This window comes from Ranitomeya imitator, chromosome 9 (genome assembly GCF_032444005.1).
Source record: "Ranitomeya imitator isolate aRanImi1 chromosome 9, aRanImi1.pri, whole genome shotgun sequence".
Lineage (NCBI taxonomy): Eukaryota > Metazoa > Chordata > Amphibia > Anura > Dendrobatidae > Ranitomeya > Ranitomeya imitator.
In genome coordinates this window covers 4371922-4378353 of record NC_091290.1, presented here as the reverse complement: position 1 = coordinate 4378353, position 6432 = coordinate 4371922, and positions in this window count along the sequence as shown.

Genomic DNA, 6432 nt, shown 5'->3' with positions numbered 1-6432 from the left:
CTGAGTTGAGGCCTCTAACCGAGTGTGATCGATAATATTGAAGTGCTTCGCGCTTGTTTCCAGGCCTCTTTTCACCAGCTGAGGAACAATGATGGGGACGGAACGATCACTAGTAGAGCAATCTGTCCACACAAAGCATCATGTCAGCAGCAGCACATCTGCAGTTAGCACCGGGCGACGTGCTGCCGAGAACAAGGATTTGTGTTCCAGCCCAGTTACTCGATGAATAGGCAGCATTTTGCTCGTTTAGTATAATTCACCCCATAGTATAATACGCCCAGTGGCCCTCCACATAGTATAATACGCCCAGTGGCCCTCCACAGAGTATAATATGCCCAGTGGCCCTCCACAGAGTATAATACGCCCCGTGGCCCTCCACAGAGTATAATACGCCCCGTGGCCCTCCACATAGTATAATACGCCCAGTGGCCCTCCACATAGTATAATACGCCCAGTGGCCCTCCACAGACTATAATACGCCCAGTGGCCCTCCACATAGTATAATACGCCCAGTGGCCCTCCACATAGTATAATACGCCCAGTGGCCCTCCACATAGTATAATACGCCCAGTGGCCCTCCACATAGTATAATACGCCCAGTGGCCCTCCACATATTATAATACGCCCAGTGGCCCTCCACAGACTATAATACGCCCAGTGGCCCTCCACAGAGTATAATACGCCCAGTGGCCCTCCACATAGTATAATACGCCCCGTGGCCCTCCACATAGTATAATACGCCCAGTGGCCCTCCACAGAGTATAATACGCCCAGTGGCCCTCCACAGAGTATAATACGCCCAGTGGCCCTCCACAGAGTATAATACGCCCAGTGGCCCTCCACAGAGTATAACACGCCCCGTGGCCCTCCACATAGTATAATACGCCCAGTGGCCCTACACAGAGTATAACACGCCCCGTGGCCCTCCACAGAGTATAACACGCCCCGTGGCCCTCCACATATTATAATACTGAAGACACAAAAGAGAATAGTAAAACCAAAAACACTCAGTTTGAAAAAATGTTGCAGTAATCCGCAAGTGCTAGTAAAAGATGTAAAAAACAGGGTATTTGGTTGATACGTTTTTTGCAAAAAATGTATACTAAGCTGCTCTACCAATCTTCACGGTATACCCTTATCAGAGCAGTCCTAACTAATGTATGCAATTCCTGTTTCCATAATTGTTCTCTTGTGTCTACAAGACTGGGGAGTTCCACCACTCCTCTTGGGCTATCTGCACAGAAGCTGTTCTACCCTGTATGCACACATGGATTTTTCTTCTCTGAACCCTGTTCACACAGGTTATACACAGATGATCAGGTTTTTAAATACATCAGATAGGGATTGCATACATTAGTTAGGACTGCTCTGATAAGGGTATACCGTGAAGATTGGTAGAGCAGCTTAGTATACATTTTTTGCAAAAAACGTATCAACCAAATACCCTGTTTTTTACATCTTTTACTAGCACTTGCGGATTACTGCAACATTTTTTCAAACTGAGTGTTTTTGGTTTTACTATTCTCTTTTGTGTCTTCAGGTTTCTTGGTGGTGTGTGAACATGATCACACAGACTTGTTCACTGTGCAAGTAGCCCATGTGTTCCTGTTTCCATATTATAATACGCCCAGTGGCCCTCCACATATTATAATACGCCCAGTGGCCCTCCACATATTATAATACGCCCAGTGGCCCTCCACAGAGTATAATACGCCCAGTGGCCCTCCACATATTATAATACGCCCAGTGGCCCTCCACACAGTATAATACGCCCAGTGGCCCTCCACATATTATAATACGCCCAGTGGCCCTCCACATATTATAATACGCCCAGTGGCCCTCCACAGAGTATAATACGCCCAGTGGCCCTCCACAGAGTATAATACGCCCAGTGGCCCTCCACATAGTATAATACGCCCAGTGGCCCTCCACATAGTATAATACGCCCAGTGGCACTCCACATAGTATAATACGCCCAGTGGCCCTCCACAGAGTATAATACGCCCAGTGGCCCTCCACATATTATAATACGCCCAGTGGCCCTCCACAGAGTATAATACGCCCAGTGGCCCTCCACAGAGTATAATACGCCCAGTGGCCCTCCACATAGTATAATACGCCCAGTGGCCCTCCACATAGTATAATACGCCCAGTGGCCCTCCACATAGTATAATACGCCCAGTGGCCCTCCACATAGTATAATACGCCCAGTGGCCCTCCACATATTATAATACGCCCAGTGGCCCTCCACATATTATAATACGCCCAGTGGCCCCCCACACAGTATAATACGCCCAGTGGCCCTCCACATATTATAATACGCCCAGTGGCCCTCCACATATTATAATACGCCCAGTGGCCCTCCACATATTATAATACGCCCAGTGGCCCTCCACATATTATAATACGCCCAGTGGCCCCCCACACAGTATAATACGCCCAGTGGCCCTCCACATATTATAATACGCCCAGTGGCCCTCCACATATTATAATACGCCCAGTGGCCCTCCACATATTATAATACGCCCAGTGGCACTCCACATAGTATAATACGCCCAGTGGCCCTCCACATAGTATAATACGCCCAGTGGCCCTCCACATAGTATAATACGCCCAGTGGCCCTCCACATAGTATAATACGCCCAGTGGCCCTCCACATAGTATAATACGCCCAGTGGCCCTCCACATAGTATAATGCACCTCACAGTCCTTCATATTGTATAATGCACATCACAATCCTCCATACAATGTGTCCCATAGTCCTCCATATATTAAACTATACTCCACATAGTCCTCCATATACTATAATGCACTGCCCATAGTCTGATAGAGCAGAATGCAGCCCCCATTTAGTATAATGCACCCCATAGTCCTCAGCAGAATATAATGCAGCCCCCCCCCCCCCCCCCTCACCTCACATTACCGCCGGATGTGAAATAACGCGCTCACCTCGCATTACCGCCGGATGTGGAATAACGCGCTCACCTCGCATTACCGCCGGATGTGGAATAACGCGCTCACCTCACATTACCGCCGGATGTGGAATAACGCGCTCACCTCAAATTACCACCGGGTGTGGAATAACGCGCTCACCTCACATTACCACGGGGTGTGGAATAACGCGCTCACCTCACATTACCGCCGGGTGTGGAATAACGCGCTCACCTCACATTACCGCCGGGTGTGGAATAACGCGCTCACCTCACATTACCACGGGGTGTGGAATAACGCGCTCACCTCACATTACCGCCGGGTGTGGAATAACGCGCTCACCTCACATTACCGCCGGGTGTGGAATAACGCGCTCACCTCACATTACCGCCGGGTGTGGAATAACGCGCTCACCTCACATTACCGCCGGGTGTGGAATAACGCGCTCACCTCACATTACCGCCGGGTGTGGAATAACGCGCTCACCTCACATTACCGCCGGATGTGGAATAACGCGCTCACCTCACATTACCACCGGGTGTGGAATAACGCGCTCACCTCACATTACCACGGGGTGTGGAATAACGCGCTCACCTCACATTACCGCCGGGTGTGGAATAACGCGCTCACCTCACATTACCGCCGGGTGTGGAATAACGCGCTCACCTCACATTACCGCCGGGTGTGGAATAACGCGCTCACCTCACATTACCGCCGGGTGTGGAATAACGCGCTCACCTCACATTACCGCCGGGTGTGGAATAACGCGCTCACCTCACATTACCGCCGGGTGTGGAATAACGCGCTCACCTCACATTACCGCCGGGTGTGGAATAACGCGCTCACCTCACATTACCGCCGGGTGTGGAATAACGCGCTCACCTCACATTACCGCCGGGTGTGGAATAACGCGCTCACCTCACATTACCGCCGGGTGTGGAATAACGCGCTCACCTCACATTACCGCCGGATGTGAAATAACGCGCTCACCTCACATTACCGCCGGGTGTGGAATAACGCGCTCACCTCACATTACCACCGGATGTGAAATAACGCGCTCACCTCACATTACCGCCGGGTGTGGAATAACGCGCTCACCTCACATTACCGCCGGGTGTGGAATAACGCGCTCACCTCACATTACCGCCGGATGTGAAATAACGCGCTCACCTCACATTACCCCCGGGTGTGGAATAACGCGCTCACCTCACATTACCACCGGATGTGAAATAACGCGCTCACCTCACATTACCGCCGGGTGTGGAATAACGCGCTCACCTCACATTACCGCCGGGTGTGGAATAACGCGCTCACCTCACATTACCGCCGGGTGTGGAATAACGCGCTCGCCTCACATTACCGCCGGGTGTGGAATAACGCGCTCACCTCACATTACCGCCGGGTGTGGAATAACGCGCTCACCTCACATTACCGCCGGGTGTGGAATAACGCGCTCACCTCACATTACCGCCGGGTGTGGAATAACGCGCTCACCTCACATTACCGCCGGGTGTGGAATAACGCGCTCACCTCACATTACCGCCGGGTGTGGAATAACGCGCTCACCTCACATTACCGCCGGGTGTGGAATAACGCGCTCACCTCACATTACCGCCGGGTGTGGAATAACGCGCTCACCTCACATTACCGCCGGGTGTGGAATAACGCGCTCACCTCACATTACCGCCGGGTGTGGAATAACGCGCTCACCTCACATTACCGCCGGATGTGAAATAACGCGCTCACCTCACATTACCACGGGGTGTGGAATAACGCGCTCACCTCGCATTACCGCCGGGTGTGGAATAACGCGCTCACCTCACATTACCGCCGGGTGTGGAATAACGCTCTCACCTCACATCACCACCGGGTGTGTAATAACGCGCTCACCTCACATCACCACCGGGTGTGGAATAACGCGCTCACCTCACATTACCACCGGGTGTGGAATAACGCTCTAACCTCACATTACCACCGGGTGTGGAATAACGCGCTCACCTCACATCACCACCGGGTGTGGAATAACGCGCTCACCTCATATCACCACCGGCACCGGGTGTGGAATAACGCGCTCACCTCACATTACCGCCGGGTGTGGAATAACGCGCTCACCTCACATTACCACGGGGTGTGGAATAACGCGCTCACCTCACATTACCACGGGGTGTGGAATAACGCGCTCACCTCGCATTACCGCCGGGTGTGGAATAACGCTCTAACCTCACATTACCGCCGGGTGTGGAATAACGCGCTCACCTCACATTACCGCCGGATGTGGAATAACGCGCTCACCTCACATCACCACCGGGTGTGGAATAACGCGCTCACCTCACATCACCACCGGGTGTGGAATAACGCGCTCACCTCACATCACCACCGGGTGTGGAATAACGCGCTCACCTCACATCACCACCGGGTGTGGAATAACGCGCTCACCTCACATTACCACCGGGTGTGGAATAACGCTCTAACCTCACATTACCACCGGGTGTGGAATAACGCGCTCACCTCACATTACCACCGGGTGTGGAATAACGCTCTAACCTCACATTACCACCGGATGTGGAATAACGCGCTCACCTCACATTACCACCGGGTGTGGAATAACGCGCTCACCTCACATCACCACCGGGTGTGGAATAACGCGCTCACCTCACATTACCGCCGGGTGTGGAATAACGCGCTCACCTCATATCACCACCGGCACCGGGTGTGGAATAACCAGGGATGTAACTGTAGCGGTCGCAGCTGTGATCTGTGCTGGGTCCGTCCACCTGTCTAGCAATAGTGATTGAAGGAGAAGGACCGAACCATTGTGGCCAGCACAGGATCGTAGTTACTGGGGGGGCAGAGGGGCCATCGCCCCGGGCCCGGTCACATGAAGGGGCCCACTGGGAGCCAGGGCCACTTCTGTGAGGAGGCAGAACACCGCAGTATAATGTCTGCTCCCGTCTGATAGTGGCCGGCTGCACTCTCCCTCCTGCAGTGAATGGTTTCGCCCGTCTGACCTGATCCTGAAGCTTTTCCTGGCTGCTATATCTTCACTCTGTGCACGCTGGGATTGGCGCAGGCGCGCTGGGTCCTAGTACCCACAACTTACATTTCACCCAGACACTTCCTGGTCCTGCCTGCACTCACCTCACATTACCACCGGGTGTGGAATAACGCGCTCACTTCACATCACCACCGAGTGTGGAATAACGCGCTCACCTCACATCACCACCGGGTGTGGAATAACGCGCTCACCTCATATTACCACCGGATGTGGAATAACGCGCTCACCTCACATTACCACCGGGTGTGGAATAACGCGCTCACCTCATATTACCACCGGGTGTGGAATAACGCGCTCACCTCATATTACCACCGGGTGTGGAATAACGCGCTCACCTCATATTACCACCGGGTGTGGAATAACGCGCTTACCTCACATTACCACCGGGTGTGGAATAACGCGCTCACCTCATATTACCACCGGGTGTGGAATAACGCGCTCACCTC